This window comes from Caretta caretta, chromosome 1, assembly GCF_965140235.1.
Source record: "Caretta caretta isolate rCarCar2 chromosome 1, rCarCar1.hap1, whole genome shotgun sequence".
Taxonomy (NCBI): domain Eukaryota; kingdom Metazoa; phylum Chordata; order Testudines; family Cheloniidae; genus Caretta; species Caretta caretta.
The window spans coordinates 308828880-308842444 of record NC_134206.1 but is presented as its reverse complement, the minus strand read 5'-3'; positions in this window follow the sequence as shown (position 1 = coordinate 308842444).

Sequence of the window (13565 nt, the reverse complement as noted above, 5' to 3'; positions counted from 1 at the left end):
GTAAACACCCATTTTTTCATGCTTTGTGTGTATAAAAAGATCTTCTATACTTTCCACAGTATGCATCCGATGAAGTGAGCTGTAGCTCACGAAAGCTTATGCTCAAATAAATTGGTTAGCCTCTAAGGTGCCACAAGTCCTCCTTTTCTCATTCCTCAGATCATACATATCACTTTATTTACACAAATGGCTGCAGATATCCTGATAACCAATCCGACAAGGCTGCGGAACAGAATGAGCTTCATGAACAGAAGAATTGCTATGTTCTTGATTAGCTCTTGAATTAACCCCTGAACTACCATCTATGTAACTCTGGTGGCTTCTTGAAGCTGCTCCTAGCCCTGGGCTGGATGAGGGCTGTGGTTGGATTGCTGGCACTGCACTGGGAAAGGGACCTGACAGCTTCCAAACAGTAGCCAAGGGATAATCTGGGTGTGCTGCTGACCCTTCCTGAATGCCTAGCTTTCACTGCACCCTGCCCCTTGACTCCCTGGTTGGTTACTTCTCCACGTCCCCATGGCTCGGGTTAGATGGCTAGAATGACAGCCATTCTAGCCACAGCTCCAAATCTATGCCCATTGGGTGGGTTTGGGGACTAAGCTCTAAGCTATTTCTCTATGGTTAGAGTTGTCTACTGACAAGGATCCTGCACAGAGCAATCCTACACATACAAATGCAGCCTACAGCATCTCCTCAGTTCTCTACATCAGCAGATTTAAGGGACTAGGAAGGAGAAATTCAGAGAGCAAGTAAACACAGGCTCTTCCAATCTCAACGGGGACTGGACAGGCCTGGGTGCAGATCTGTGCCACAGCCAGATTGTATGACAATGTGACATCACCATCTCTTTGATGTTTTAAAGGGGGTTCCAAAGAGGATGGCTCTAGACTGTTCTCAGTGGTAGCAGATGACAGAACAAGGAATAATGGTCTCAAGTTGCAGTGGGGGAGGTTTAGGTTGGATATTAGGAAAAACTTTTTCACTAGGATGGTGGTGAAACACTGGAATGCGTTACGTAGGGAGGTGGTAGAATCTCCTTCCTTAGAAGTTTTTAAGGTCAGGCTTGACAAAGCCCTGGCTGGGATGATTTAATTGGGGATTGGTCCTGCTTTGAGCGGGGGGTTGGACTAGATGACCTCCTGAGGTCCCTTCCAACCCTGATATTCTATAATTCTATGTTCAGGTTAGTACATGGGGTACTAGAGAGGGGATCTCAATCACTGAGAGCTCTGTCATAGCGATGTTCTGGCAAAGGTCCCAACTCCTGGGAACCAGCAAGCGACTGATCAGCTTGGTTGTGCAGTGCAGATCTTCTCTGCTATATGAATGGATTAGAGCTGGTGGGGAAACTGTGGAATTGTGGAGGGGGAGGGCTAGTCCATGGAAAATTTAGATTTTTCAGCAAAAAAAAACTCAAAAATTTTCAGCTGAGAACCGATGATTTGAAATAGGTAAAGCTTCATGCTAGTTGTACTGTGGGTTATTTATGCCCCATTTCTCCTCTGGGGGATGAGCTTCCTGGACAGACTACATTTCCTGTGATGCACCATGGTCTCCTCCCTGGCTGAGCTGCTGTAATGCCTCATGGAACTCCACATCAACCTCATCCCCAGTCCTCTCCTGTCCTTCACACATGTCCCAATACTCCCTGTGCGATAATGTACAGGGAACCCCTAAAAACCTGTGCTCCACAGCATGACTCTACTTCTGCTCCTTTCCTGTGGCACAAGCCACACACAGCAGAACCACATTTCACTACATCTGGGGACCTCTGCCTATATGGAAAGGGGAGAAGATTTTACTCCGAAGCAAAGAAGAGTAGAAGTCCCAAATTGCTCCTATGCATTTCCATGGACTTTCATGCAACTCAGAATGGAGCTTTACCGTTTTTATAGGGAAGTTTTGCTGCAGAGTTCTGTGGCTGAAATCTCTGTGTTCATAAACACTTCAGCAACAGCTGTTGCTCCAGCTAAGGAACTGAAGAGGAGATGGCTGCCAATGTTCCCCTGGCTGATGAGCATGAAAAAAAGGGGCAGTATGAAGGCTCTTCCAAATACAGAGAAACATATAATGAAGTCTTGGCACACAAACAATGAATCCACTATAATAAGCAGTTTGTATGTCATTACTTTGACTAGAAAAGTCACTGATATAATACACAAATGATTAACAACCATATATAGCATACTGGTCTTTCCAGCCGATAATTGTTATCATGTAAGAGAAGCATTAAGGAGGTCTAACCCAAAAGGAAGAATTTAGCATGGGTCCCCTCTCCCAGATATCTTCATTACAGTAATTTGACTTCCCAGGTCTCATAACATCTTATGGGAAGCTCATTCACATAGCACCAATCTTCTTCCTTTCCACTTTGGAAGGTATCTATTGTCATCTGGATGTCCTAGGATGTATAGAGCATGGCCTGACCCGACATACCCTTGCCAAAGCCACTCAATACTGACACCTGATCTTCCACTCAGCCATTTCCTCAACCAGAATGTTTAGCATTCCCACCTTGCTATCCTCTTTCTTTAGGTCCACCAGCCTCCCCTTCCATCTGAACCTTCATTCTCATCCTTGGTCCCAGTGTGTTGCATACAATTATTTGTGATTGCTGGGATTTTGTTTTCTGACTGCTGCAGCATTACATGTCTAGAAGTCTGTAGAAGGCAACTGGCTGCCATTTGTGTTCATTTGGGGTTCACTGTCTTGTAGCTTTGTATTACAGATATTTTTATTTTTCCTCTTCTAAGAAAAACATCTTCCTTTTTCAATAAACTGTTTCCCTATGTCAACTGTCTACCTCAAGCAGCCATAGTACTTCAGAGAGATTTATATTATTGCTGAGGAGAGTTTAATGTATAGTGAAAAAGGGGGACCTTTCATTTTTCTGTTATGTTCTCTTTCTCATTTCATGAAAGCGTGAGGGAGACCTCTGCAAATGGAGCATGCCTTTTTAATAAGTAGAACTCTAATGTTCATTTTCAAAAGTTGCATTTTTACAATACAGTATTTGAGACACTTAAACAAAATCCTGTTTGCGGATGGTTTTATTTTTGGTGGGTTGCTGGGGGGAAGGGGTTGTTTGTTTATTTGTATATGAGGTTGCAATTTTCACCATACATAGCACTTATTTTATACCTATACTAGTCTTCATTAAATACATTTTGCTAACATTTTAAAATCCTTCTTGGTCAAAGAGCACATTAAAATAGCAATAGCAGAAAACTTGATCTATGGCGACTCTAGCCTGTTAATATACAGTTGTAGTAAATACTGTTATTTTTAGCCTGAAAATAATTTGGAGGGAGATGAGATAGAAAGAAATTAAAACAATACTGAGGGGGGAAAAAACTTGAACACGTTTCATATTGCTGCTACATGAAGGATGTTGAGTGCAGCTGAGTCCTGGTATCATAAAGGTGTTGGAGCTGTTCATTGCTGCAGGGTCTGAATTCTTTTAATGATTAAAAATTATGCCAGAAAACCTTAAAACTGGATATGCATTAGTTCATAAGAAATTGAGCAGTTGGGTTTTATTACTTGTTTTTCTTGTTAGAAAAGAAGCTTTTAAAACTACTGGCAGTGTTAATTGCACATTTCTTTCCTGTCTTGCAGAGAGCGACATAAAATCACTGATGTGTTTGTTTTCATTTCCAAAACCTAATGTAAAAAAATAAAACCTACTTAGCATGAACTTCAATACTTCTTACCATAGAAACCTTTTATTATTACATTATGATAAATGTCCTTCCATAAGGGAAAAAACTATAAAGAAGATGAAGGAAGATATGCATACACTTGTTATTCTAAAATATTTACGGCAGGGTTGGATGGAATCTTACCTTCCCTGAGCTGTGAGGGAAAATAATATATGTGCTAACTTCCAAGTATATAACAGCATGGGACGAATCACTATAATCACTATTTTTTCATTCCCTCAAAACTGAGATAAGTCATTGATTGACCCCCATTGGCCAAATACCCAGCAATGATAGGACAGAGTACCCTAGCTAAGCAGAGCCTGGTGCAGAAGAAGAGCACACTTTCTCTTCAAAGAAAGTAGAAGTTCCACATGTGTTCCTCACAGCAGAAGTCCCATGTGTCTGCATAAAAGTCAAACACAATGCATCTTTTTTTTTGGATAACTTTTTCACACTCACATTTTTAAAGAACAAGCAATGGAATAGACTCCCTCTCCCCTTCTTTGCCTTGTCGAGCCTTCCCTTTCTGTTTCCAATTCTTACTACTTTGTATCACCCTCACTGCTCCCTTGTGTGGCTCTCTCTGCCCTTCCCCATTGTGATGCCCTCTAGGATTGTTTTATTCTTTTCCCACAACAAGCTAAACACTATCTAAAATACTCAGAAGCCTGTTCCACAGCCTGATCCCACTAAAGGTACTTCCTGAAGTGGCTGTGGGCTTTGGCTGAGGGGACCAAAATCTCCAGCATAGAGCTGTGAATTAGCTCACTGCACTGCAACACAGGCAACTTATTAGAGCAGACTCATTTTTATTCTTCCTTCTCCCCCTCTCCCCCGCTCCCACCCCAGCTTCCTTCGCTCCACCTTGTTCTTTCCTTTCACTTTCATCTTGCTGCTTCAGGCGTGATTTTGCTCAGTCTCTTTCTAACAACATTCATTACTTTTTTCATTCTTCATTTCTCTCTATCCTTCTCATCAGGCTCTTAGGGAAAATCAGGAAAGGAAATTGTGTCTCTCTCCTCCATCTCAATCTCTTAATCCCTTGCTCCTCCTGATCCTTCCCCTCCTTTTTCCAGCCTTCCTTTCCCTAGTGCTTTCCCTCTTCCTCTGCCTTCCAGCATCTGGTGTGACCCATTTCTTACATTTCATCCCTATATTTTCACTAATATTTTACTAAACAGAGGGAGACATGTAACTTCTGTAGTAACTTTATGAAGTGCTCAGTCTCGGGTTAGAACCCATCTGTCATCAGGAGGCAGGGGTGTTTGCAGTAGGAGTTATGTGGGACTAATATCTCTGACTATGTCTACAATGGGAACTAGAAGTTGTCATTTCCATCCCATGTAGCTAGCTCTCTTTTGCTAGCTCGTAGAGCAGCCAGGGTAGCGTAGGCAACAGGAATGGCAGCACAGGCCGCTGTGCCAAGTATATAGACATGACATTCAGGCACCTTTGTCCTGGGCACAGATAGCCTGTGCCTCTGCTCACTGCTGCCTGTCCTACCTCAGTTACACTCCTACTTTCAGCATGCTAGCTTGGTGAAAGCTTGTGCGAGTATGTGAGTGTGTGTGCTGGGAATCACATCCTCAGCTGCAAGTGTAAACACAGCAGTGTATGAGATGGGGAGCAGGAAATGTAAAGGATGGAGGGGGAGCAGCTTGAAGGTTACAAAGATTTTGTTAGTCACTAAAATTCACGCTCCATTAATGAGTCCAAGTGGACTAATCCTATGATAAGGAGATCCCATTTAAACTGTAAGGAGAGATTTCCCTTTGAAAGTGATAGTGTCTGAAGAGCATCCAGAAATCAAACAGCCATTCACATACCAGTTACATCAATGGGCAGTTCTGCTCAGAAAAGTGACTGTTTGAAAATGGCACCTTCTTATTATTCACTTCTGTTCGCTGCTGGTATTCATGGTCACATCTGCCCATTGTAGTGGCAAACTATATTTTTACTGCTTTTGCTCCTTTAGCCTTGCAGATCAAACATATCTGAGAGAGAGAGACGGAGCTGCATCCTATTCCTTATTGTGAATCATCAAAACAGTTGTTTACTAAGGGCCAGTCAGTTACAGATGTGCAAGCCTGTTGAAAGCAGTGGTTTCCATATTGGTCACTGACAGCAGAACTTAAAGAGAATGGGGTTGTACCTAAAGGCATAACTTGCCCAGCAGAAAGTTTGTTATAGCTGATGATGAGCAAGAAGTAAAGTACCTGTGGTTAGTTTGCAGGGCTGACAGAAAAATGTTTACTTTTATGAACTGAACTCATTTGATCTGGAATCATTGTGAACCAAACATAGATCCCCACAAAGCCATTTTCACAGTTGATTTTCATTGTAGAGCTGCCCTTTAAAGAGACAATACAGACAGTACTAGTACTGGCTCAGTCACAAACTTGTCGCAATGACTTATTCTGCCCCAGCTGTCCCAGCTTGGAGAATAGCAAAATGCCATCATTTCAATTTCCATTGCAATGAACCCCTCAGATACTTACATTTCCATTCCCAGAAAGCTGCCAGGAACAGAAAAATACTACCTAATTAATGCAGAGTTTTCTGTTCCTTTGAAATATGTTGTCATTGTTTTATAACGTAACAACAGTTTAATATACACTGTTACTTGTCAAAAGTACAGACAATATGTGAACACTGAAAGCAAAATTGCATGTGTCAAATCAGAAGCCAAAATGTCAGTTGTTCAAAAGTGAATGAAGACTTCAAGGAAACATGGAATGTTCTGCTCCAGTAGGTTTTGTTATCAAACCTGAATTTTACTTTGCAGTGCCAGAACAAGAATTTGTATGTCCATTATGATAAAGAAAAAATAGTATGGGCTAAATCCTTGATTACTACAGGAGTCAACTAGTTAAGTGCCAATGCTGTACAAAGTCCTGCTGGTAAACATTTATATTGCAGTGACGCACAAATGCCCCGATCAGATTGGGACTCCATTGTGCCGGGTGCCTGAGTTTGAACCATTCTTTCCCCTTTGTGGAAGGGAAGGGGGATACTGCTCCCAGCAGAGTCGATAGACAAGTAAGCATTTTGAACTCATAGAATTGTAGGACTGGAAGGGACCTTGAGGGGTCATCTACTCCAGTCCCCTACACCCATGGTAGGACTAGATATTATCTAGACCATCCCTGACAGGTGTTTGTCTAACCTGATCTTAAAAATCTCCAATGATGGAGATTTCACGACCTCCCTGGGCAATTTATTCCAGTGCTTAACCACCCTGACAGTTAGGAAATTTTTCCTAATGTCCAACCTAAACCGCCCTTCCTTAACTCAGAGGTTAAGGAGAACAATTTTTCTCCCTCTTCCTTGTAACAACCTTTTATCTACTTGAAAATGTTATATCCCCTCTCAGTCTTCTCTTCTCCAGACTAAACAAACTCAATTTTTCAGTCTTCCCTCGTAAATCATGTTTTCTAGACCTTTAATCATTTTTATTGTTCTTCTCTGGACTTTCTCCAATTTGTCCACATCTTTCCTGAAACGTTGTACCCAGAAGTGGACACAAAACTCCAGTTGAGGCCTAATCAGCATGGAGTAGGGCTAGAACTGCCAGGTGTCTGGTTTTCGATTGGAATACCTGGTCGAAAAGGGACCCTGGTGGCTCCGGTCAGCACTGCTGACGGGGCCGTTAAAAGTCCGGTCGGCAGCGCAGCAGGGCTAAGGCAGGGAGCAGCATCATGTCCCCACTCTAGCTCCTAGGCGAAGGGGCAGCCAGGGGGCTCCATGCATTGCCCCCGCCCCAAGTGCCAGTTCCGCAGCTCCCATTGGCCAGGAACTGCTTCCAGTGTGAGCTGTGGGGGCAGCGCCTGTGGATTCGGCAGCACGCAGAGCTGCCTGGCTGTGCCTTCATGTAGGAGCCAGAGAGGGATATGCCGCTGCTTCTGGGAGCTGCCAGAGGTAAGTGCCATCCACAGCCTGCAACTCCAATCCCCTCCCGTGCACTTGCCCCAGCCCTGATCCCCATCCGGCCCTCTGAATCCCTCCTCCCAGCCCAGAGCATCCTCCTGCACCCTGAACTCCTCATTTCTGGCCCACATCTGGTGGCAAAAAACCCTGAAGTATTAATCCCAAAACGGGGACTGCCCGATTAAGAATTGCATAATCTTTCCCAGTTTTTGCAGTCAAAGTCATATCTTATATTTAGGGCAGGTAACATCTATTTGTTGTGTTTGTATGGTCCCTAGCACAATGGCTAATCATCATCATCTTCTTCTTCTTCATCATCTCAGGATCTGAAGTTACCCAACAAACAAAAGCTAAACATACAGTGCAGAGAGCAGTTTACTCACTTCAGACAATACTGTGCACCTCAACATAGAAACATAGAATCATAGAATATTAGGGTTGGAAGAGATCTCAGGAGGTCATCTAGTCCTACTCCCTGCTCAAAGCAGGACCAACACCAACTAAATCATTGCAGCCACGGCTTTGTCAAGCCAGGCCTTAAAAACCTCTAAGGAAGGAGATTCCACCACCCCCCGGTAACTCATTCCAGTGCTTCACCACCCTCCTAGTGAAATAGTGTTTCCTAATATCCAACTTAGACCTCCCCCACTGCAACTTGAGACCATTCCTCCTTGTTCTGTCATGTGCCACCACTGAGAACAGCCAAGCTCCATCCCCTTTGGAACTCTCCTTCAGGTAGTAGAGGCCTGCTATCAAATTCCCCCTCACCCTTCTGCAGACTAAACAAGCCCAGTTCCCTCAGCCTCTCCTCGTAAGTCATGTGCCCCAACCCCCTGATCATTTTCGTTGCCCTCCACTGAACTCTCTCCAATTTTTCCATATCCTTTCTGTAGTGGGGGGCCCAAAACTGGATGCAATACTCCAGATGTGGCCTCACCAGTGCCGAATAGAGAGGAATAATCACTTCCCTCAATATGGTGGCCAGGCTTCTACTAATGCTGCCCAATATGCCGTTAGCCTTCTTGGCAACAAGGGCACGCTGCTGACTCATATCCAGCTTCTCGTCCACTGTAACCCCTAGGTCCTTTTCTGCAGAACTGCTGCTTAGCCAGTCGGTCCCCAGCCTCTAGTGGTGCATGGGATTCTTCCGTCCTAAATGCAGGACTCTGTGCTTGTCCTTGTTGAACCTCATCAGCTTTCTTTTGGCCCTATCCTCTAATTTCTCTAGGTCACTCGGGACCCTATCCCTACCCTCCAGCATATCTACCTCTCCCCCCAGTTTAGTGTCATCTGCGAACTTGCTGAGAGTACTATCCATCCCAACATCTAGATCATTAATAAAGATGCTGAACAAAACCATCCCCAGGACCAGTCCCTGGAGTACACCGCTTGATACTGGTTGCCAACTAGACATTGAGCCGTTGATCACTACCCACTGAACCTGACAATCTAGCCAGCTTTCTATCCACCTTATAGTCCATTCATTCAGTCCATATTTTTTTAACTTGCTGGCAAGAATACTGTGGGAGACCGTATCATAAGCTTTACTAAAGTCAAGATATATCAAGTCCACTGCTTTCCCCATATCCACAGAGCCACTTATCTCATCATGGAAGGCAATCAGGTTGGTCAGGCATGACTTGCCCTTGGTGAATCCATGTTGACTGTTCCTGCTCACCTTCCTTTTTTCCAAGTGCTTCAAAATGGTTTTCTTGAGGACCTGCTCCATGCTTTTTCCAGGGACTGAGTTGAGGCTGACCAGTCTGTAGTTCCCCAGGTTCTCCTTCTTCCCTTTTTTAAAGATGGGCACTATATTTGCCTTTTTCCAATCGCCTGGGACCTCCCCTGATTGCCATGAGTTTTCAAAGATAATGGCCAATGGCTCTGCAATCACATCAGCCAATTCCTTCAGCACCCTCGGATGCATTAGATCTGGCCCCATGGACTTGTGCATGTCGAGCTTTTCTAAATAGTCCTTAACCTGTTCTTTCACCACTGAGGGCTGCTCACCTCCTCCCCATACTGTGTTGCCCAGGACAGCAGTGTGGCAGCTGACCTTGTCTATGAAGACCGAGGCAAAAAAAAACATTGAGTACTTCAGGGTCTTCCACATCATCTGTCACTACGTTGCTTCCCCCATTCATTAAGGTCCCACACTTTTCCTGACCTTTTTCTTGTTGTTAACATACCTGTAGAAACCCTTCTTATTACCCTCAGCTGCAACTCAAGTTGTGTTTTGGCCTCTCTGATTACACCCCTGCATGCTTGAGCAATATTTTTATATTCCTCCCTAGTTATCTGTCAAAGTTTCCACTTCTTGTAAGCTTCCTTTTTGTCTTTAAGTTCACCGAAGATTTCTCTGTTAGGCCAAGCTGGTCACCTGCCATATTTGCTATTCTTTTTGCACATCCTGATGGTTTGTTCCTGCACCCTCAATAAGGCTTCTTTAAAATACAGCCAGCTCCCCGGGCCTTTCCCCCTCATATTAACCTCCCAGGGGATCCTGCCCATCAGTTTCCTAAGGGAGTCACTCTGCTTTTGTGAAGCAGACTGCAGCTGCTGGAGCCCTATCCCCCAGAGACAGGCCTAAATGCTACTGGGCTATTACTGCTAATGTCACAGTACTTCATGATTTGGAATGCTGTCTGCTTTGTGCTCACTGAGAACTCTGTCACAACAACAGCTTGAATATCCTGACTAATATAGATTCCTCACCCCCCGCCCTTGGTCATCACAGCCCTCAATGGGTCGTAGCATAGATTTCAACCACCCCTTCCTGCTTAACTGGAAGTCTCCATTTATTACTTTTCTGATTACCTCTACAGATACATTCCTCACTCTGCCCATAGAGTTTAAGGCCAAAAGGGACCACCAGGTCATCTAGTCCAGTAGTGGGCAACCTACAGCCCGCAAGCCACATGATTTGCTGATGTTGGACTAAAGTCCAAAGGCATGGTCCCCCCACAGCTCCCAGTGGTCACAGTTCACCATTCCCTCCAGTCTCATGAGCTTTCTTACTGTCTCTGGCATTCTCAGCTACACCACTCCCCTGCAGCCTTTTATATAGGAATCACCTGATTCCTGTCAGATGTGGCTAAACTTGTAATTAAGGCTGACTCAGCCCCAGGTTCCTCCAGCCTACAGGCAAGCCACCCTGTTACAGTGCCAGGGAGAGAACAGAAAGGAATGAGGTACACCAGTGCCCAAGTTCTCCCCCCAGTCCCCTGCCTGGCACAATGGCAGGGAAATGATTAAGTGAGATAATCCTATCAAATGATCCACACCCACACATTGCAGAGGCAAGTGAAAAACTCCCTAGGTCACTGCCAGTCTGACCTAGTGGAAAATTCCATTCTGGCCCCTCATGTGGCAATTAGTTAGACCCTGAGCATGTGAACAAGAACCAGACAGCTAAACACCTCTGAGAGATAATGCTTGGTGCCATCTCAGAGCATCAGCTCACCCTGTACAGTGTCCAGTCTCCAGCTGTGCCCATCCCTGATGCATCAGAGGAAGGAGAAAAAAAACACAATATATTGGGAGGGGGATCACCTCCTGACCCCTGTAGGTGGCTGGCTGAAGGCTTGAAGCATGAGCTTTTAGGAACATAAAGACATAAACCAGAAGTGAGCCCCAGGACTGTTGAGCCCTCCACCTACCATCGCAAGTAACCCCATCACACTATTGCACTCATAAACTTGTCCAACTGTCTCTTAAAACTGATTAAGTTGTTTGCCCCCATAACTCCTATTGGGAGATTATTGCTTCCACCACCTCTGAATGACTTCTCAAAGGGAGGCAGCTTTACTTCAACTGGCCTGTTAATGAAATGCAGTTGTCTCCTGGGTGGATGGTGATAGCTTTTAAAAAGCTCTTTGCAACATTGCACAATAATACAGGGAAGAAAATTGAAAATAGCTCACTCCGCTGCAAATAGAGGGAGGGGTTATCTAGGTAGAATGTAATTGCCTTATTAGGCTCAGGACATCATGGCTAACACCCCTGCCATTGCTTCAATAGCTAGTCCTGATTTACAGTGGTGCGACTGAGGTCAGAATCAAAGCTGCCATGAGTTAATTTTCACATGTCCTGTGGCCTAATTTGCCTGCTCTAATTTTAGGGAGCCCAATTTTGAAACACTGCAAACGAGCCTAATTTTCAGTGAATGGGTGCTCAGCACTTTCAGAAAATCACACAAGTCAGACAAACGTCAAGTTGGACACGCAATAATTAGGGAACTGAAAATCCCCCATCAGTTTTGAAAAGCTTAGCCTGTATAGTATTCAAGAAGAGGGAGTTTTATCCAGCTCATTCCTTCCTCCAGCACCTCAAAAGTAGTACACATTGGTCAAAAAGTGGGGAGAAACAGTCACGCGATCATGAAGTAGAGCTAATCATGAAGATTAAATACGGCAAATGCAATTACTAATAAAACAAAGCAAAAGACTGTTACTACAGGCAAAACAGTAGCAAAGACAAGAAGGTCCCACTGGCTAAATATTACATAACTAGAAAAAGTCAAAGATTATGATATTCATGGAAAACTGAATAGTAAAATGTATGCTGCATTTTAAGTAATTCATGTATTATGCTATTTTACAGGTATAGGCCAATGTTCGGCAGTTATACTCTCAGAAGTTCATACTGGATAAAGACCTAGTTTGATGGCGTAAATTGGACTTCAGGACTGTAACTTCAGAAATTATTATTGGTTCATCTAAGAAATAAATCCCCCAAGATACACATGCCCTTTGAAATACAGATCACAAGCGGTGTTTCAGTTAGATGAGCAGCTATCTTTTCCTTCTTGGAAACCAGGGCTCCATTCACTTATAGTACAAGGAGAAAAACTCATCCGTGAACAGGTGCTGACCAAAATGTTGCTCATGATTGAGCCGGCAGCATGGTTCCCTCTGAGTCCGTGCTGGAACACTGTCCCAGCATTATATTTTGAGCCACTTTTCCACTGCAGGTGCCATCTTTCAGGTGAGATTCTTTCCACTAGTGGGCTTATGCTTGACTCTAAAATCATCCACCTCTTTTTCTGTCCAGGTGTTATTTATCTCATAAGCAATTTCCTCACATTTCTATGCTATCTTCTTGATAAATCACAGGAAAATAAAAATAAGCAACAGCTAGAACCATAAACAAGCAATTTTAAATCATGATCTATTTTTTGTGGGCTCTGTATAAACTCTTTGCAGCACTCTGCCTGAACAGGCTTGCAAAATTACCCAGCTAATATTTCCCAGTACACTGAGATGGTGCCAAAGGTACCATTAAAGCTCTGTCTTTCTTTAGTGTCTCACCATGAAGTTTTCTCTGCCTTTTGTCTGGCTCCATTCTCCTTAACCTGGAAATACTCACAAGAAAATACCAGTTTCACACAAAAGCCTAGCCACAGGGAATGGAACCAGAACTGAAAATTGTCTGCCAGCAAACCACGATTGGAATGTAGAGAGGATCACTGCCAAAGCCAAGAAGGCAAGATTGTCTCTGCCAATGGTTGCTAGATCAAAGATAATTACTAAAGTCCAAAGACTGGATTTGATCAAAGGATCAATCCGCTTTCCAAGCTCTTATATCTGGAACAAAGGCCAATTGGAAAAGGCCAATATGGAGATCAAAGGAAACCCCCAGTCTGAGATGGGGTCAGTGTGACACTGCCTAGGGGGTCACAAGATCAGAAATGATTATCAAGTTCTAACTTTCTAGAACAAAGGATTCATCTGCAATAGAAATTGTCAGTAATCAACATCTCTCAGTAAAGAGCTCTTAACAGTTTAGTGACAGTTTAGTCCCCAAAGAGCTCTTAACAGTAAAGAGCTCTTAACAGTTTAGTCCCCAAAGCCTTGCACCTTTTACTTTTGCTCTTGTGTGGGGAGTGTAATCGGAATGGCAGCATTTTACACCCACTCTGCACAAGTGACCACA